Below are 22,516 nucleotides of genomic sequence, written 5' to 3'. Positions count from 1 at the left end.
AGATGCACATTTAGCGCTACAGGACACGCATTTCAGTGATCAATTTTATACTTAAAACATTTATTTTTAAAGATTTTTGAATTACAAAGAAAGTTTTCCGTGATATATTTCATTCCATTGGTGTAATCTGTAACACCTGAGGGTATAATTACATTAATCCTCAGGGGGGTACACGCTTACTTTGTGTACCATGTGTGTGGCAACCACAAGGAACCCTAGCTAATATGGTATTTGCTTATACAACTTTACACATCGGTACCATATTTCTCTAACACACAAATTACACAGCTATCTGATCATTTAACTGAGAGAGACAAACATTTATTTTTACTATATCAGTGACAGATGTTTACGTAATTACACAGTTGGGTAACTTCACACTTATGAAACTGTATTTTGTCTGTACTTTGTAAACTGTTCATATTTCTTCGGAACCATTGTGATACTATGAGAGCTTTGAATGATGTATTTGGTAAGGGAGCATGATTTTTAAAGTACGTTTGAGGCAGATGACACTTTTGACATGAGCAGAGAATTTTCTTTAGGTTTGGAATTATTGCAGAAAGCTACGACGATTTTGAGATTTGACTGAGGTGTTAATGATGTTATTTTTACGACGACGATGTGTATTATGCTGCTGAGGTATGTTTATGATTAATAGGCTGAGGCTATATGAGTTATTTGATTATGCTTCATATTTATAATGACGAAATATTGACGAGTGTCGATGGATACGTATATGTGTAATAAGGTAAGGAATAAGGAGTAGGGATTAGGGACTCTGACTTATGGAAAAGGTTGTTGGAAACCAAGAATCGTACTTTAAGAGTTACGAAATGTGTGTGTATATGCATGAATGTATTACAATGCAGACGAAAATTTTTTGGACACTGTTATATCAATAGCATTTTGTTTCTACAGATTTGCAACGCTAATTCTTGACCTGTGAAATATTTTTATATGACTGCCACGGTAGCGGAAACTGCTGTCGTAAATATTTCCGTAAGAAAGTTAAGTGACCACCTGCACGTAATGCGTCGCGGGCACCCAGCTGTCAGACGCCTGGAGAAAAAGCCATTATTGCGAGCCCTTTTCAGCGGCACAGGTAGAAAAAAAAAGGGGACGCCATTAACCACATATGATTTTTGTAATGCGTTGTGGGCACACAGCTGTGTCAAACACCTGGAGAACAAGCCATTAGGGTGTGCCTTTCATCGCTAATGCGACACCCTCGTTACTTGAAAACATATGATTACTCGCACTTTGTGCTAATTACTGAAATGCTTATGAATTGATGGGAAATATTCGTACATCTGCACACCTGATTACGACAAGCGTCTTTCTACGAGAGTTGAGAGAATTTCTACTGACTTACGAAATGCCACATGACTATTGAATGATGTTTTTATGCTTTGGTTTGCGTAATTGCTTATTTCACTTGATATCTGGTTTCCAGCTGTGTTGCAGCATTGCTTTTATAAAATAAAATGCATTTGCTAATGTGAACACTTTCTGTCAACAGATCTATTAAATAATTATTTTATGATCCACATTCTTTAAAAAAAGGAGCACTTGGAAAGGAAAGAACAATAAGAAGGAACTAGTAACTGCATTCATAATTTTCTTTTCAAGTAATTGGTAACTTTTTGGTAGAATAACTTCTTGTGGTGCACCACTTTAATTACTTAGACATTAAGATGTGATTATACATTTCCCTTATCTGCATTGTTGTTTTTACTGTAATATCTTTTTTGCTTGAGCTATGTCATGTTTTGATATAAGTTATTACATTTGCTGCTGCTAGCTTTGCCAATCTGTATTTCTTGTCATTGCTGCTTATATTAATTGTCTTATGTGCTGCTGCATTGCCTCGTCCCTTAGTTTAGCATCTGAGCTCAGTAGATTTAAGTTAGCTTAAGAGGGGGTAGCCTCTAAGAGAATGAGTTGCGATGAATTGGAAGAAATGCATTGAGAAAACAGGTTTAGGTAGGATTTTCTTGGAAATAAATGTTGAGGTACGAAATGTGTGAACATATAAATACAGAAAGCATGCTTAGATAGAATTTTTTTTGGTGGAAACAAAGGATGAAATAAGACGAAAGATATATGAAGTTTTGGGTTGGACTGCAGTACCAAATGTTACACTGAAAACGAACCCTGTCCTTTCCTATTGGTGTTATCCCACTATGTGTTTGTGTACCCTTGAGTATTTGTTTTCTTCCTGTCTCTGTGTACTGTTTCATAGAATTTTTTTCTCTTCTAATACTAAGCTATATTCACTATGAGGAGGAATACTGTTACCCTCAAATATAAGTTGCATTAATAATATGTTATTTTCTTTGTAAAGTTGTTTACAATTCTGTTCTGTTTCAATGTTCATGTGTGAAATTAATGTTTCGAAAACTATTCTCATTATTTTATGTATGTACTTATGTCACTATTTTTGTAACACTGATGTATATGTTTATTTCTATTCTTTTGTAAAGCCTGTACTACAAATGTTATCTGTATTATTATGTTTTTAATGATGTATTTTGTACCTTTGTAATTGTATTCTCATGTTATAAAATTGTAATTGTCACCAGTTCATGACATTATTAACTTGTTAGTTACATTTCACTGCACACGTTTCTGTTGGTCATAGTATATGGACAATATGTGAGAAGTAGGGACTGTTAGTGTTTGCACGTGTGTTAATAATTCTGCAAGGGACTGGATAACAGCATTGCTGGTTCTAAGGACAATTTCAAAAACTTTGTGAGTGCACAAGTGGTGGTTTATGGACTTGCTATATTATCCGCAAGACTCTTTGATGGTGATTGTGCACCTGCACAGTCACAACAGATGGCTGCTGGCCATCTCTACAAGGACTACAGTGGGTCTACACCTTTGCTGACTCACCAGTACCATTATCTCTACAAGGACTACAGTGGGTCTGCACCTCTGGTGGCCCACCAATACCATTATCTCTACAAGGACTACAGTGGGTCTGCATCTCTGGTGGCCCACCAATACCGTAATCTCTACCAGGACTACAGTGGGTCTGCTCTGTGATGACTTACCTACCAATATTCTTCAAAACGTCGAATGACTCTGCTGTGGGTCAGCACTGTCTTTCCATTGGAAGGACAACACTACTTCTTCAAGACTGCATGGAAATCCACTACTTCTATGTGCATTTTCTTTTACTGCTTGGACTTTGAGAAAAATTCTGCATTTTTACTGTGATGAACAATGTGGACTGTCTTTATGGACTGTGAGAAATTTTGATCTTTTGACCAACATAATATTAATAAGTGTGTGCATTTTATATCTTTGTTACTGTAATTGTGAAAAATTTTTGTCAAATCTGTATTGGCCAGTGCCCAACACCATTTGTAAAAAAATTTTTGTGGGGAGCATGGGGGCTATGTAAGTAGGCTGTTTATGTTTTCGTTTTGGCAACGTTACGTAGCGCTCAAAATGAAATCACTGGCTGTGCTGTGGGCAGTCTGTGTCTGCTTTGCATTGTTGTAATACTCGCCATTGTAGTGTTAGGCAGCTGGCTGTGAACAGCGCGTAGCGTTGCGCAGTTGGAGGTGAGCCGCCAGCAGTGGTGGATGTGGGGAGAGAGATGGCGGAGTTTTGTAATTTTTCATGAACTGATATATTTATATATGATGATATTAAGCTGGCAGTAGTGGCGCTCGCTGTATCGCAGTAGCTTGAGCAGCGAAGATTTTTGTGAGGTAAGTGATTTGTGAAAGGTATAGTTTAATGTTTGTCAGGGCCATTCTTTAGTAGGAAATTTTGAAAGTCAGATTGCGTTGCGCTGAAAATATTGTGTGTCAGGTTAAGGACAGTCTTGTAGAATTGTTCAAAGGGGACGTTTCAGTTGTTAAAATATTTCAAGAATTGCCGTTGTAATAAAATTTTGAATTTATAAAGGGACTTTATGGACACCCTGTAAAACTATTCCATCTGATGTAGAAGATGCATGAGACAGATGAAATAGTGTCAGACTTGAAGAAGAAAATGATAATTTCGATTCCAAAGAATTCAAGAGCTGTCGAGGGTGAATGCTACCTAACCAGCAGTTGAATAATTCACTGTTGCAAAATTGTGGCACGAATTACTTACAGGAGAATGGAAAACTGGTAGAAGTCGGTCTCAGGGAAGATCAGCTTGGGTTTCGGAGAGATGTAGAAGTACACCAGACAAAACTCACTCTGCGATTTAGAAGATACATTAAAAAACGCAATACTGCCCTCTAGCTTTTGCAGATATAGAGAAAATTTTTGACGATGTAGACTCCTTAATACTCTTTGAAAGCAGATGAAACTATATGGTTCCACAGATCTTTTCAGGTCTCAAACGTCTGTGATGTATACATACATGAAGGAACAAATGAAAATTTGTACCAAGGCCAGGATTCATACCCAGGTTAGCACCTCTGCCTCACGAGGAGTGGTCCTCATTAGGCAGATGTGCTAACTACTACGCCACCCTGGCACAGACTATCCTAGGACGTCTCCCTCCTCAATCCAAATTCCCATTCACACCTCGTCCCACTTGGTTTGCATTGTAGAGGCTCCCCAAATGTATTGGAATAGCACCTCAGCATTGAACTAAATGAAGAACCTGTCTCAAACATGAATTGCGTCACTCGTCACTTCATCAGTAGATATACATCACAGATGTTTGAGACACAAAAAGACCTGTGGAACCATACAGTTTAGTTGATTAAAGCACTTATGCCTCGGTTTCAGGCAGGATCCCCCACTACATTCAATGCTGAGTTGGAGAGGTTCTGCAATGCTGTTTGAGTTTAAAGGCAATACCAAGAGGGCTGAGGCGTGAATGGGAGACTGGACTGAAGAGGAAGGAGTGCCGAGGTAGTCCGTGCAGTAGTGTGCAAAGCCACTGTGTCAGGGTGGCGTAGTGGCTGTCGCATCTGTCTAGTGAGGGACAGGTTCGAATCTCTGCATTGGTATAAATTTTCGTTTTTTGCTTCAGTCTGAATATATACATGCAGATATTTGTGTCTTAAAAAGATCTGTGGAACAATATAGTTTCATTTCATTTGTGTAAACTTACAGAGTATCGTGGGGTTGCAGATGATGAGTGGTCAGAAGTATGACAGACAAAACTGATTCCTGGGGTACATATGTGTTCATTTCTATTAGAATGCTTTTTTATTCCAGTCACTGATCACAATATGAATTCTTTAGTCGATGACCGGTTTCAGTCTGTAATGACCATCCTCAGATCTAAAATAAATATATACATCCAGTGAGCAGTGTGTCCTTTAACATAAAACAGCAATATGTATCACAATATACTGTCATACACCAGGGAAATGTACAGATAAAATATGGTACAACGTTCCTTTTTTACACCATGTCCTAAAGTGATGCGGCCATAATGGCTTCGTCAAAACGTATAAAAATAATCAGCTTAGCATCGTCACATAGATTTAAAATATGGTGTAGAATAGGCCGCATCGTCGACATAGTGATTATTGCCAACTAGCTACTGAGGTACAGTAGCATCCAGAAACCTGTTTGCCTACACCTTCCCTAGATGTCGCTACTGTGGGCTTGCTTATATGCAGTCATCATTTACGCAAAAACATAATCTGATAAAAGCACATCAGATAAAATGCATGTAGCAGACTTATTAAAATTGATGACTATCATAGAAACCAATTGTGATACATTAAAAGATGAATGCAGTTACCCATGTAAAATCATTGAAAGGAAATATATGAAGAGTATAGGTCCGACCCTTTTTATGGTGAATAATTAATATAGCGTAATAAATTGCCTGTGGCAACCTATAAATTGCTTATGAAAGATAAAATGTCTATATGACAGCTGAAAAAGAGACAGATCAATGAACAGCGCCCTCTGTTGGGTCGGCCGCTAGGATCTTATGTAGGCGCGCGCCGATCGTAAGAACTAAACCAATAGGGGGCTTTACATACATCGTGACATGTCTCCCACAGAAAACGTTTAAACAACATATAAGCATTCAACAAATAAAATTATATAGTTTGGCTATACAGTCCATGCGCAGGTAGGAGATAATCAGTTACGGGATTAGAGCGACTACTGTGCGGAAGTAAAGCAAATGCCAACACAACTCATCAAGTAAGGCTAGGTATAAATACGCGAGGCATTATTTGGTTATCGTAGTATGTTATCAAATAAAGCATTTCTATTAGGTTGCACATTATTATAGGGACATGGAGAGTTTTTATATGTATAGAATTGTGAGAGATTCCTGTGGTACATGTGCGTTCATTTTTATACACTTGCAGAATATAATTTGGAGACAGTATTGATCCCTGGGGTACACATGTCACTGTTTGTATAAATTTACAGAGGCTGCTGGTTGTCAGTGCATAGAAGTGAGGCAAGCATGACTGGTCCCTGCAGTACACCTGAGTTCATTTGTGTAAACTTGCAAAACTATTATAAGGATGCGGACAGGTGGTGAATGCGTAGAAGTTTGGGAGACAAGACCGATCCCTGGGGAACACCTGCGTTCATTTGCCCGTGCAGTGTTTGTATGTGACTCGAGACGGCGCTCCCGTCTTTATTCTGGGAATTAAAACGCCATCTCGCAAGTAGCCCTGCTCCTGCGCCGGATTTCTTTGATCTCGCCGGCGCTCGCTGCGTCGGAACACACGGCCGCGAGTAATTGCGCCACGTGAGGCTGCTGCGACTGTACGGGGGTTTGGGGTGGGTGTGTGGGAGGCCGGGCCTTATTGCAGACACTGGCTGCCCCCAGGGGCCGCAGAAGGCCGGGGGAACAGAGAGGACGGAATAAAGGCGGGGAGCAGGCGGAGAGGCCAGAGGACGGCCGGAGACAGAGCCAGAGGGGGCAGGGGGCCGGGGGAGGGGATTGCTTCCTGCGTCTCGCAAGGAGCGGGTCCGCCGCCGCCGCCGCCTTTGACGAACGCTGTGAGTGTGTGTGTGTGTGTGTGTGTGTTTGTGTGTGTATGTGTGTGTGTGCGAGCAGGTCCCTGGAGAGGCCTGGGGCGACTCTAGCGCCAGCCGCCGCCGCCGCCGCCGCCCCCGCTTCGCCCAAGCCCCGGATGTTTGCTCGATAGACGATGTATGGGGGACGGGACGGAGTGCGCGCCGCGGCCATGTTGGCCCGCGCTCCCTTGCGCCCCCGCCGGCGCTTGCATGAATTATGAGCCCGGCCCGGCGCGGCCCGGCGAGGCCAGTGTCTGCGCTCGCTGGGGCCGGGTCTGAAGCACCCGCCAGCCACCCACCGAGCGCCTGCCGGCACGGGACGGCCTTCTCCCGCCCTAGGGGAATCCCCTGGGGAGGGCACCGCAGCAGATATTGCAAGAGCGCGGGTCACAGCCGGCGGGGATCCACCTGCGACTACAGTGTGAAAATTACCCATAGAAGGGGGCTGGTACTGGAATTTGAAATATAATCTCTTCTTCAGAAACGAATGGATAGGTTTGTTAAATGTATTACAGCAGGATAATGCGAAGCAATACTGACCCAATAAATTGTCACACGTTGAAACGTCCCCTTAGAAAAATTTATGAATGATTGTGCTGATTAACCAGTTACGTTATATGATTTTCAAACAGCTGAGCAGAACTGAACGTACTCAGACATTTCTCTCTTTACTTATTCTGATCAACACTAAACTGACACACAATATTTTTAGCGCAACGCAATCTGACTTTCAATAATCTCATGGCCCTGACTAACAATAACCTATACCTTTCATGAATCACTTACCTCACAAAAATCTTCGTTACTCAAACTACAGCGTGCGCCAATACTGCCAGCTAAATAAAAGATTCTAACTACTGAAGGCACAAACTAATGATAGGCATAGTTAGCAAATGAAAGATTTTGATAGAGAACAAACAATGTATTTACCTTAATAGTGTTCAAAAGTCATATATATATCAGTTCATGATATCCAGTATTACAAATTTACTCTTTCTGATCGACACACATCCAGACCATCCGCTCTCAAAACTCCGCCGTCTCTCTCCCCACATCCACCACTGCTGGCGGCTCACCTCCTACTGTGCAACGCTACGCGCTGTTCACATCCAACTGCCCAACACTACAATAGCAACAATGCAAACCAGGCACAGACTGCACCCAGCACAGTCAGTGATTTTAATATAGAGCGCTACATGGCGTTACCAACATAAAAACCTAAACAGCCTACTTACAACGTTAGAAGATACGCCAGAAGCTCCATCAACACACGCCGGCGCAGCTGCACGATCTTGGTCAGCGGTGTTAGCCGACGGTAAATACAGGCCTGAGAGCAAATGACGTCATCAATGTAGTGCCACTACCGGTCAACACAAACACATGATGCCTGAAGTCCGTATTACACTTTAAATCATATTTGACAGTGATCTTTGTCAAAGATTTCGTCAAACTTCAGTGACCGAACTATTTCACTGGAGCTTACACAATCGCAAAATTTTACGTCATACGTGTTCGGTAATAATGGATGCCTAACAGTTAATTCCCTTTACAATAGTATATGTTGATGGCGAGCGTATTACTTGAAAAGAATGAGAAATGGTAACGATTGTGTGCGCTACCGTGGACGTCGGGAAGAGAATGTCGAACTGTTCACCGGAGTTTGCTTCGTGAGCTACAGTGCGAGGACATATAGAACAACGTAAATTATTTGACATTACAATGAAATGAACACCCTTAGTTTCTTACAGGCGTTGACATACGTCAAAGGGGACAGTTGAAACTATGTGCCCCGACCGGGAGTCTAACCCAGGATCTCCTGCTTACATGGCAGACGCTCTATCCATCTGAGCCACCGAGGACACAGGGAATAGCGCGACTGCAGGAATTTATCTCTGGCACGCCTCCCGCGAAACACACGTTCTCAACGTATTGTCCCGCACTACGTTCCTAGTGCCCCGCCCAATATACTCGTTACTCGCGGCGCGTTGCCGATTCCCGAAAGAGTTCGGGCACTGTTTGTGCATTCGCACAGAAGAAGATGGTCAAGTGGCCGGTGAACCTTAAATATATATATATAGTAAGATGGTATCTGTTCTTTCGGACATCTCCGAAAGAACAGATACCATCTTAGTATATATAAATTATTTGTGAATGACAGACCAAACATTTCCATTTGCCGTCACGTAAGGGGCCTCTCATATGTGCATACACCATAATCGTTTAAGAAATGCCATTTTGTAATTTCACTCACCATAATCGATGTTTCTGGAAAGCCTGTAACTGTGACATTCATGATTTAATCAGTGAAACGTATTTATTCATGCTTAATATGGTGCGATTCGGTAGTTTATTCTTACTATCTAGAGGAAATGTTTACATTGATATTTTAGGCGGTGTTCACATGTGCCGTGTTCTGCTTCTCTTCCTCTGCTGTTTTCTTTTTTTATACAGTTATTTCAATCGGACAGATTACTTTTGTTCGGTTTTTCGCTACAAAATACCTATGTAAGTACTCGTATTTGTATTTGATCGTGAGAATAAATTTTCGCAAACCGTGAAAAACTACGTAACTGGTGCACTGTTTCATTATTTAAATCACGAATTTTATTTCTGCTAAAAATCGACTCATGGTTAGGTTAAGATTCTTTGCAACAGGTGAAAGCTATTCCAGCGTGCAGCGTAATACTCGAATACTACAGTGTACTATTTTACGAATTATTCCAGATGTAAACCGATATATAAATCACCTTAGAAGGAATTTTTGAAGGTCAATTTAGCTATTTAGAATACAAATAAATACGTTTATTTTAGTTAAGTACACTTTGAACACACTTGCCTATTCACATCTCCATCTCCTTCCACATTCTTCCTTTTGATATGTAAGCTTGAAATCATTCACAGTGCAGCCACTTCGAATGTAGCTGATTGTTGCAACTATTTCTTTCTAAGATTCTAGCCGCTTAGTAAGGTTCTCATAGGCAGAACTTCGCATTCTTCATACTTTGTAATGGTCACTGTGGTGGTGACCACACACCACTTCATTTTATAGCTTAACTGCACTAAAGGAAGCGAAGTGCCTCATATACAATAGTGAACTTTCATCAAAGTTAGGCTCTCGCCCTAGCGTCTATCAAATATCTTTGAGAAGAACTTCCTTAGTACCAACTGCAATGTCAAACATTTTGATAAGTATTTATCGTTCTCCACGAAAACTACAATGCTGACGTCACACGGACGTACGCTCACCTGTATTTACCATACGGTCAGCGGTGTGGTGACGTCACTACACGATCGTTCTGTGAATACGTGTAAGCAGTTCGACTTGCTGAGCTTCCTTGTTTGAAACTTCTGTGTGAACCTTCATGGTCTTTGATAATGTCTCCAGCACTGGGAGATGAAACGTTAGGCAGAGAAATATTCCTTGGGCCATGGCCAGGTGCACATGTAGCACAATCGACAATTGCTCTCATAAATATTGGACAACACTGCCCTCGTATCCTCTTGTCGCTTCAATTAGTGCGTCTGAAACGCAGGCAAATGGTTCTTTTTTGTATTTGTGTGATCTGCATTGGGCGTGATAAGGTTTATGCAGGCCCCACTAGTTCATGAAAACCCACAAGAAGGGCCCTTTTACTATATTTTCTCCGTCACCAAGATCATCTTCTCGACTTCAAAAATCTTTATTTGTTATCGAGAAACAACCCAAAAACTTGTTTTTTGGCTACCATAATCCAGCCGAGACGCATTTGCACAGCAAATGGCTATAATTTTTACTATGTATTCCTAAGATCCTTTTGTAGAACAACCTTGAATATTTTCTCCATGTCTTTACCCGTTTCTGAGATACAGAGATTCAAAGTTAGCCCACTTGTACATGTAAATTACGGACGTAAAATCCGGAGTGACACGTAAACGTAGTTTATAAAATGACGTAGCTCGGAGAAATATGTTGCAAAGTGTCTCCTTTATAGTCTGGCAATTCCGTCATCTGGGAATCTCATGTTGTAGTACTGAGGTACATGAAAAACTTTTTTGCACGTGAGATCCTCTGTGACGTGTAAAATTAGTTTTGCGTTATTTCAGTTTCACATAAGTAAACCATCTAAATTTTACTGAACAGCACTTTTTTTCATATGAGTTACACGCTTTACTGCAGCAGGGGAAAGAAGGAAAAAAAGCGAGAATGTTCCTGTTTATTTAAAAGACTCTGACTGAAAACTGGAGTACCAGCTGCCTCATTCTTCCTTACTCAGCACCTTCAAAAAATCTACCCAAAATTTTAGAGTGCGAAGATATTCGCGCTCTTTATGCTGAGAGAAAGGAGGCAGTGGCAGAGGAAAAGAGAGGGAAGAGTTATAAATACTAAAGACAGCAGATAGTGGTTGTGGTATAGAAAGATCGAAACAGATAACGCATTGAGAGTTAAACACAGGGACACGGTGGCAGTGGAACACAGTCGGTAGTGATAGAACAGTGCTGGGAAAAGAGTAAAGGAAAGGTGCCGGCCAGAGTGTCCGAGCCGTTCTAGACGCTACTGTCTGGAACTGCGCGACCGCTACGGTTGCAGGTGCGAATCATGCCTCGGACATGGATGTGTGTGATGTCCTTAGGTTAGTTAGGTTTAAGTAGTTCTAAGTTCTAGGGGACTGATGACCTCAGAAGTTAAGTCCCATAGTCCTCAGAGCGATTTGAACCATTTTTGAACACTAAAGGTGGGAGAGGAATAAAGAGAAAATGAAAGTGGGTGGAAGCCAGTGATAATGGGAGACAGAGTCTGTGACAATGACAACGAGGAAGAGAAAGACAGTGGCAGTGAGAAAAGGCAGCAGCAGTGGGAAGGCAGGAATGAGATGGAAGCTGTGAGAAGGAGCACGAGGGAGACAATGAGAGGGAGTGGAAACGGTAGTAGTAGGACCGAACGGAGGGTACTGTGGCTGTGACACAGAAGGCAACGACAGACAGACACAAAGAGACAATGACAATGAGTTAGGCTAAATGAGTGAGTGAGAAAGAACGTCGAGGAGTGCGGGACTAGTGGGCGTGAGAGAGTTAAGGAAGGTTGTGGGAGTTCGAAGTGAATTGCATGTTAAAAAAAAAGCGCCTATATGTTCGCACCCCAATACTTTGGGAAATTTTTTTAAAGGTACTGACAAGGGAACATCCCATCGCAACCCCCTCAGATTTAATTATAAGTTGGCACAGTGGATAGGCCTTGAAAAACTGAACACAGATCAATCGAGAAAACAAGAAGAAGTTGTGTGGAACTACGAAAAAATAAGCAAAATATACAAACTGAGTAGCCCATGCGCAAGATATGCAACGTCAAGGATAGTCTGAGCTCTGAAGCGCCGTGGTCCCGTAGTTAGCGTGAGCAGTTGCGGAACAAGAGGTCCTTTGTTCAAGTCTTCCCTCGGGTGAAAAGTTTAATTTTTCATTTTCAGACAATTATTATCTGTCCGTCCGTTATGTTTTCATCACTTTTTTGGGAGTGATTATCATATCCACAAGAAAACCTAAATCGGGCAAGGAAGAAGAAGCTTTTTACCCATTCGGCAAGAGTACAAGTTGAAACATCCCCTTAGAAAAATTTATGAATGACTGTGCTGGTAAACCCCTTACGTTATTTGATTTTCAAACAGCTGAGCAAAACTGAACGTACCCAGACATTTCGCTCTTTACTTATTCTGATCAACACTAAACTGACACACAATATTTTTAGCGCAAAGCACTTTCAAAAATCCCTACAAAAGAATGGCCTGACGAACAATAACCTACACCTTTCATGAATCACTTACCTCACAAAAATCTTCATTACTCGAACTACTGCAATACAGCGAGCGCCAATACTGCCAGCTAAATAAAAGATAGGCATAGTTAGCAAATGAAAGATTTTGATAAAGAACAAACAATGTATTTACCTTAATAATGTTCAAAAGTCATATATATATATATATATCAGTTCATGATATCCAGTATTACAAATTTACTGTCTCTGATGGACACACGTCCAGATCATCCGCTCTCAAAACTCCGTCATCTCTCTCCTCACATCCACCACTGCTGGCGGCTCACCTCCAACTGCGCAAGCTACGCGCTGTTAACATCTAACTGCCCACTACAATAGAGCATTTTTCAACAATGCAAACCAGATACAGGCTGTACACAGCACTGCCAGTGATTTTCATACAGAGCGCTACTTGGCGTTAGCAATATAAAAGCCTAAACAGCCTACTTACAAAGTTAGGTGGGTCGACAACATATTCCTGTCATGTGACGCACATGCCGTCACCAGTGTCGTATAGAATATATCAGGCATGTTTTACTGTGGAGGAATCGGTTGACCTATGACCTTGAGATCAAATGTTTTCGGTTCCCATTGGAGAAGCACGTCCTTTCATCTACTAATCGCACGGTTTTGCGGTGCGGTCGCAAAACACAGACACTAAACTTGTTACAGTGAACAGAGACGTCAATGAACGAACGGACAGATCATAAATTTGCGAAAATAAAGAAAGTAAACTTTTCACTCGAGGGAAGACTTGGACCAAGGACCTCTCGTTCCGCAGCTGCTCACGCTGACCACGGCGCTCCTGAGCTCACATTATCCTTGATGTTGCCTATCTTGCGTCTGGACTACTCAGTTTGTATATTTTGCTTATTTTTTTCATAGTTCCACACAACTTCTTCCCGTTTTCTCGATTGATCTGTGTTCCGTTTTTCAAGGCCTATCCATTGTGCCAACTAATAACTAAATCTGAGGGGAGTGCGATGGGGAGGTTCGCTTGTGATGGTAGAATGAGGGAGCTGACACACCACTTTTCAGTCAGTCTGTTAAATGAACAGGATCAAATCAGCACTTTTCTACATCTACATCTACATCCATACTCCGCAAGCCACCTGACGGTGTGTGGCGGAGAATACCTTGAGTACCTCTATCGGTTCACCCTTCTATTCCAGTCTCGTATTGTTCGTGGAAAGAAGGATTGTCGGTATGCTTCTGTGTGGGCTCTAATACCTCTGATCTTATCCTCATGGTCTCTTCACGAGATATACGTAGGAGGGAGCAATATACTTCTTGACTCTTCGGTGAAGGTATGTTCTCGAAACTTTAACAAAAGCCCGTACCGGGCTACTGAGCGTCTCTCCTGCAGAGTCTTCCACTGGAGTTTATCTATCATCTCCGTAACGCTTTCGCGATTACTAAATGATCCTGTAACGAAGCGCGCTGCTCTCCGTTGGATCTTCTCTATCTCTTCTATCAACCCTATCTGTTACGGATCCCACACTGTTGAGCAGTATTCAAGCAGTGGGCGAACAAGCGTACTGTAAACTACTTCCTTTGTTTTCGGATTGCATTTCCTTAGCATTCTTCCAGTGAATCTCCATCTGGCATCTTCGTTACCGACGACCAACTTTATATGATCATTCCATTTTAAATCACTCCTAATGCGTACTCCCAGATAATTTATGGAATTAACTGCTTCCAGTTGCTGACCTGCTATTTTGTAGCTAAATGATAAGGGATCTATCTTTCTATGTATTCGCAGGACATTACACTTGTCTACATTGAGATTCAATTGACATTCCCTGCACCATGCGTCAATTCGCTGCAGATCCTCCTGCATTTCAGTACAATTTTCCATTGTTACAACCTCTCGATACACCACAGCATCTTCTGCAAAAAGCCTCAGTGAACTTCCGATGTCATCCACAAGATCATTTATGTATATTGTGAATAGCAACGGTCCTATGACACTCCCCTGCGGCACACCTGAAATCGCTCTTACTTCGGAAGACTTCTCTCCATTGAGAATAACATGCTGCGTTCTGTTATCTAGGAACTCTTCAATCCAATCACACAATTGGTCTCATAGTCCATATGTTCTTACTTTGTTCATTAAACGACTGTGGGGAACTGTATCGAACGCCTTGTGGAAGTCAAGAAACACGGCATCTACCTGTGAACCCGTGTCTACGGCCCTCTGAGTCTCGTGGACGAATAGCGTGAGCTGGGTTTCACACGAACGTCTTTTTCGAAACCCATGCTGATTCCTACAGAGTAGATTTCAAGTCTCCAGAAAAGTCATTATTCTCGAACATAATACGTGTTCCAAAATTCTACAACTGGTCGACGTTAGAGATATAGGTCTATAGTTCTGCACATCTGTTCGACGTCCCTTCTTGAAAACGGGGATGACCTGTGCCCTTTTCCAATCCTTTGGAACGCTACGCTCTTCTAGAGACCTACGATACACCGCTGCAAGAAGGGGGGCAAGTTCCTTCGCGTACTCTGTGTAAAATCGAACTGGTATCCCATCAGGTCCAGCGGCCTTTCCTCTTTTGAGCGATTTTGTTTCGCTATCGCTCTGTCGTCTATTTCGATATCTACCATTTTGTCATCTGTGCGACAATCTAGAGAAGGAACTACAGTGCAGTCTTCCTCTGTGAAACAGCTTTGGAAAAAGACATTTAGTATTTCGGCCTGTAGTCTGTCATCCTCTGTTTCAGTACCATTTTGGTCACAGAGTGTCTGGACATTTTGTTTTGATCCACCTACCGCTTTGACATAAGACCAAAATTTCTTAGTATTTTCTGCCAAGTCAGTACATGGAACTTTACTTTCCAATTCATTGAACGCCTCTCGCATAGCTCTCCTCACATTACATTTCGCTTCGCGTAATTTTTGCTTGTCTGCAAGGCTTTGGCTATGTTTATGTTTGCTGCGAAGCCCCCTTTGCTCCCGCAGCAGTTTTCTAAATCGGTTGTTGCACCACGATGGCTCTTTTCCATCTCTTACGATCTTGCTTGGCACATACTCATCTAACGCATATTGTACGATGGTTTTGAACTTTGTCCACTGATCCTGAACACTATCTGTACTTGAGACAAAACTTTTGTGTTGAGCCTTCAGGTACTCTGTAAACTGCTTTTTGTCACTTTTGCTAAACAGAAAAATCTTCCTACCTTTTTTAATATTTCTATTTACGGCTGAAATCATCGATGCAGTAACCGCTTTATGATCGCTGATTCCCTGTTCTGCGTTAACTGTTTCAAATAGTTCGGGTCTGTTTGTCACCAGAAGGTCTAATATGTTATCACCACGAGTTGGTTCTCTGTTTAACTGCACAGGGTAGTTTTCAGATAAAGTACTTTGTCCCTGCCACCCGTTATGAACGTTCGAGTCTCCCAGTCTACATCCGGCAAATTACAATCTCCACCCAGAACTATAACATGGTGGGGAAATCTACTCGAAATATTTTTCAAATTATCCTTGAGGTGCTCAGCCACAACAGCTGCTGAGCCAGGGCGCCTATAGAGACACCCAATTACCTTGTCTGAGGCTGCTTTAACCGTGACCTTCACCTTTTTCCGCTGCTGATATCATTGTAATGAGCGCCACCGACTGTGCACGTCTAATACCAAAATCCTCAGAAGGTACCCCTGAACAACCTCTGCCCGCTTGTCAGTGCAGTTCTGGATGTATACAGGGAGTGGGAACTCTGCCGTCTGCGTGGCTCGCCTGCTGCTGACACTGGCTCCCTTATCTGCCGGACATCTCGCAGCCGGCCAGGGCCAGTCCTGTAATGCGGTGGCCGGCATCTGCCCGCCTAATCCGGCCATTTCCCTGCCAGCGAGCTGGTTCCCGGCCTCTATACCAGTGTGCGATTTGCAGGGGGGTGATGGGGGGGGGGGGGAATTTCCCCCTCTGCATCAGACCATCCCCTCCTCTGGCTATAGTTTATGCATCCCAACCTGGAATGTTTATTTCCCACGCACTGGAGTAAAACTTTACATATAATTTAAATTTGTGGAGCCGAACACTGAAAGTTTTTAATACAGTCTTACTATTAATACTATTAATATGTTTGCTTATTAATTTTGAAAAAGTGATATGTAGTATTATATTGTAACAAATAAGCCCTCGGTCACAAATATTAAGTCAAAAATTGACCTGATTTCGACGCTACTATGAGCGTCGTCTTCAGAATTAGACTAACTGTATTAAAACATTAGGTATATAGTACATTAATAAAATTAAAGTTTGTACTGACTCGAAAAAATGCAGTACTTACAAGACGCATATTAAAAAAGATATCATCCGGTAAGGCGACATCGTGAACACTTGTCAGATGGCGAGCCGCTAATGGCTGCTTGGACTGTGGACAAGGGTTGCAACGTGACTGAGGTGCCCACGTTAGAAAGTGTGGGCAAGTAAACATGGTGTTGCTACGAGCGCCATCTAGTAGCCGCAGAAACAACTAGGCTACTGTACATTCAAAATTAGACACATGAAATTGTGATGCAGCTGATTCAGGCATAACGTAAGCACTAATATTAATAGGATGTAGTTACATATTTATCTGCTTTAAATAGAGATACATTTTGTAACGTAAAAACGTTAGTTATGACATACAACAAAACAGCAAAGATTTGACAGGAAAACAACATTTCGGTAAACTGCATGAGGAAATCTGAATCAAAGATCAAGCAATGGCTTTATATAGTCAAAAAAGTTTTTATTTCGCAGCTGCAGCTGTTCGTTGAGAATGAGGCCATCATGACGAGTGAGATGTTTGAAAATCTCCAATTCCTCTAAGACATCTAACCTACGCCCCTTCTTTTCGGTATGCAGAATATTGTTATCGCCTATGGCTTCAGGCACGTGTCCAGTAATTAAGAGATGATCAGCAAAGGATGAATTTAGGGGACTGGTGCCGTTCTTTCTCAAAAGATGTTCCTTATATCTGGTGGTAAAGCACGTCCGGTTTGCCCATTATAATTGGAGGAGCAGGTATCGCAGATGATCTTATAAACGCCAGAACTTTCTGTAGGGGACCGAATGGATTTCAAGTTATGAATGAAATTTCTCTTTAGATTATTATTAGTAGAGAAGGCAACATTGCAGTTGTATTTGTTGCGAAGCATGCGCTGAATCTGATAGGAAATGGGTCCTATGAAAGGAACAGAAAAACGTTTTTTTGGGTTAATTTCAGTGCATGAGGTGTTGAGCGTGGTAGTTCTTGCAGTTTTCTTTTTTAGGATATCGTCCACTATGTTAGGTGTATATTCATTATTGACTGCTATGGTTTTAACTAAATTAATCTCCAGGGGTAAAATACAGGGAGCGAAGAGCTATTTACAATTGGTACAGAAACCAGATGGCAGTTATAAAAGTCGAGGGACATGAAAGGGAAGCAGTGCTTGGCAAGGGAATGAGACAGGGTTGTAGCCTCCCCCCGATGTTATTCAATCTGTATATTGAGCAAGCAGTGAAGGAAACAAAAGAAAAATTCGGAGTAGGTATTAAAATGCATGGAGAAGAAATAAAAACTTTGAGGTTCGCCGATGACATTGTAATTCTGTCAGAGGCAGCAAAGGACTTGGAAGAGCAGTTGAACGGAATGAATAGTGTCTTGAAAGGAGGATATAAGATGAACATCGTCAAAAGCAAAACGAGGATAATGGAATGTAGTCGAATTAAGTCAGGTGATGCTGAGGGAATTAGATTAGGAAATGAGACACTTAAATTAGTAAAGGAGTTTTGCTATTTGGGGAGCAAAATAACTGATGATGGTCGAAGTAGAGAGGATATAAAATGTAGACTGGATATGGCAAGGAAAGCGTTTCTGAAGAAGAGAAATTTGTTAACATCGAGTATAGATTTAAGTGTCAGGAAGTCGTTTCTGAAAGTATTTGTATGTAGTGTAGCCATGTACAGAAGTGAAACATGGACGATAAATAGTTTGGACAAGAAGAGAATAGAAGCTTTCGAAATGTGGTGCTACAGAAGAATGCTGAACATTAGATGGGTAGATCACATAACTTATGAGGAGGTATTGAATAGGATTGGGCAGAAGAGAAGTTTGTGGCACAACTTGACTAGAAGAAGGGATCGGTTGGTAGGACATGTTCTGAGGCATCAAGGGATCACCAATTTAGTATTGGAGGGCAGCGTGGAGGGTAAAAATTGTAGAGGGAGACCAAGAGATGAATACACCACTAGATTCAGAAGGATGTAGGTTGCAGTAGGTACTGGGAGATGAAGAAGCTTGCGCAGGACAGAGTAGCATGGAGAGCTGCATCAAACCAGTCTCAGGACTGAAGACCACAACAACAACAACAACAACAACATCTCCTCATTAAACTTTTCTGTTGAAAGTGGTATGGAGGTGGCTCGGTGGACGGCAGAGTGAAAAACGGCCATTTTTTGATACTGTGGATGAAAAAAGGATGCAGACACAATTTGGTCAGTATACGTTTCTTTTCGAAAGATATTGAAAGTGATGTTATTGTCTTCTATTGTAAGCTTCAAGTCTAAATAATTTAATTGGCGGTTATCGTTTTCGAGTTCAATAGTCAAAGAAATTTTTTCATGGAGGTCGTTAAAAAGTTTAAATATATGATCAGTTCTATAGGCGGGTCCATTATAGATGACTAGAATATCATCAACGTATCTTGTGTAAGAAAGGATACCTAGTGATATGTAGTAGTTGAGCATTTCAAAACATTTAGAACTAAATCATCATTCTCATGTTGTCGTTGTTGATTTCGTCTAAGGTGCGTCATTCGTTTACTTGCGAGCTTGCGAGGGAAGTAGTGTGGCAGTCATACCGCAGCAGTCGTACTGCAGAGTTGGGGGCTGAAAGTCCCACCCCGGGCCCTGACACAGGGTGGTGACCGGCCCGGTACCTGTGCCAACATTTACCGTTAGGCCACCTTTTGGCAACGGTACGGCGCGGACTAACGCTCCTGGGACGAAAGCACACATTACTAAATAACGCACCATCGTCTGCTTCTAGTTCCTAGGATACTATTTCGTGGACCTTCTTTAAATACTCTTCTCTTCCATCATCGTTTTCTTTTCCTTTGGTTTTCATTTCCGTTGTTAGCTGCAAGTACCAAGTAGGCCGCCGCTGCGATACTTTACCATCCTTTATACTGCAAAACCGACACACGTGTGGCACAAATTCTGTTGCTTTGGTATAAATTAACCTGCCGCATGCAACATACGCCGCAAGATGTTGCCTGTTGTAGCATGCTACAAGATGACGCACACCAGATTTCCGTAGCATGCCACAATGTTGCAAGACATCGCCCCAGCGTAAACGAGGCTTTAGAGCCAGGTCTGTATTGTATGGTGGATGTGATGCGTTGCGTACGAAACTAAAACCTGCCATCAGATCCAAACGTCGTGGAAAACTGTGAAGAGGTGTCATCCTGCAGCAAGGTAACGCTCGCCCACATTCTGCCAAACGGACAGCCGACGCAATGAAGGAGTTGAGATTCGAGGTGCTGGAACATCTACCATACAGTACAGACCTGGCTCCAAGTGATTTTCACATGTTTGAACCCTTAACGGAAGCACTACAGGCAAGAAGATTTGAAAGTGATGAAGACGTCATTGCTGTTGTGCAAAATTGGTTACAGACGCAACCGAAAAACGTATTTTCTGATGAAATAAAAAAAAAAAAAAAACATCGTAAAACGTCGTGAAAACTGCTTTCAAGTCCAGGGAAGTTACGTAGAAAAATAACGAATATTTCAGTTTTCTATCATCAGAATAAGTACAGCTTTTCACAAATGTGCCTTTACTTCTTGAATTCCCGTCGTATACCTGTATGTAGATGATTTTGTAAATAAGCTTTACCTATAATGTACTTTTAAAGATATAACAAGGGATGGCTTTTCTGATAGTGCATTCGCGTAAATAGTGAGTTTCTTCATTAACATCTATTAATAAATAACTGTTTAACCATGGGTAACGCCACGGTCCAAGCTAGTAACATATGTAATTATTCTAACCCCCTAAGACATCCCCCCCACTGGTAAAAGCACAAATCGCACACTGCTCTATACCACACACACATTCTCCCAGGTTATATCGAGGCCGCAGCATGTGCATGCGTCGCATCAGCTCCCTGGTGGGTAGGCGCAGAACCAGGGAGGGGGAGCAAGGAGTGATCATCGTTTGTCACCGTCTCTGTCTTCCCTAGTAGCTCTGAATGTAGTAAAATATAAGTTAATGAGGATGAGTATGAAAAACAAAACCCGTAATGTTCGGATACAGCATTAGCAGCGTAGCGTTGCGGAGCGATAAGAAATGGAACGAGCGTGTGAGCATTGTGGTAGGGAATGGGAATGTTCGACTTCGGGAGAATTTCAGGAAAGTCTGGTTCATTTGTAAAGGAGACCGCTTGTGGGCGCAGCGCCGAATCCTCCCGTGGTCAGAAAAATGGTACCGAATCTTCCCAAGCCCGCAAGGGTCTGAAAAACGATGGGACCGAATCCTCCCGTTTGAAGCAGGTAGCAGTTCTAAACGTTATGAATACTCCAAGCAGGCAAAGGAAAGCATATGAAGTTACGGTAGAAGATGTAAAAAATTTTCGCATGTGGACCGTGATTTATTTTCAAAGAATATTCTTAAGAATGTATTTTATTTACTACCGATTCATGAAGAACATTAACACATTTAATCACACTATGTAAGCATGGAAGTAGTTGCCAGGGAGTAACTGATGAAATCGTAACCAAATTCCTTTTAACAAATGGGAATTTTAGTGCCTAAAAGCATTTTTTAAGAGAAACAGATTTAAAATTAAAATCAGAAAGCACTCACTAAATATCAAAGTTACAATTTATTCAGAGTCAGAAAGAAACAAATTCTGACTGTATGAGCTTTCGGGCAGAGAACCTTGCCGCTCCCTTTTGACACGGCCATAGTTACGACCGCTCGCAACAGCCTCTGAAAGACTACAGTGGTGCAAATCTGCAACACACCATATAACTTTAAACTAAGAGTTTTAACAATTTACACATGCACACAAACTATGCACACCCCGTAGGAGGGATGGAAATGGTACAAAACACTAACAATGAAAATATTAACCTTACCGCCGAAGGTGCAACTTGATTTTAACTTCTAAGAAAAGTCTTACGGTGAAAGGGTGGCAACTTTATATACTTTTATTTATTTTTATTCCGTAGGACCAAATTGAGGAGCAAATCTCCAAGGTCATGGAACGTGTCAGTACATGAACTTAAAACATAAAAAGTAATAACAGATAAAAATAAATGTTCATGAACCTGAAAGAAAATCAGTCCATAAGTTTAAGCAAACGCTATCAGCAATACAATAAGAATCATCTTAATTTTTCAAGGAACTCCTCGACAGAATAGAAGGAGTGACCCATGAGGAAACTCTTCAGTTTCGATTTGAAAGCGCGTGGATTACTGCTAAGATTTTTGAATACGAGTGGCAGCTTATTGAAAATGGATCCAACAGTATACTGCACACCTTTTTGCACAAGAGTTAAGGAAATCTGATCCAAATGGAGGTTTGATTTCTGCCGAGTATTAACCGAGTGAAAGCTGCTTATTGTTGGAAATAAACTAATATTGGTAACAAGAAACGACAATAAGGAATATACATATTGAGAGGCCAATGTCAAAATACCCGGACTCGTAAAGGTTCCTGAACGCGCACCACTTATTGCCCGAACCGCCCGTTTCTGAGCCAAAAATATCCTTCTAGAATGGGAAGAGTTACCCCA

This window comes from Schistocerca serialis, chromosome 10, assembly GCF_023864345.2.
Source record: "Schistocerca serialis cubense isolate TAMUIC-IGC-003099 chromosome 10, iqSchSeri2.2, whole genome shotgun sequence".
In the NCBI taxonomy this organism is placed as follows: domain Eukaryota; kingdom Metazoa; phylum Arthropoda; class Insecta; order Orthoptera; family Acrididae; genus Schistocerca; species Schistocerca serialis.
Note: the sequence above shows the minus strand (reverse complement) of the source record.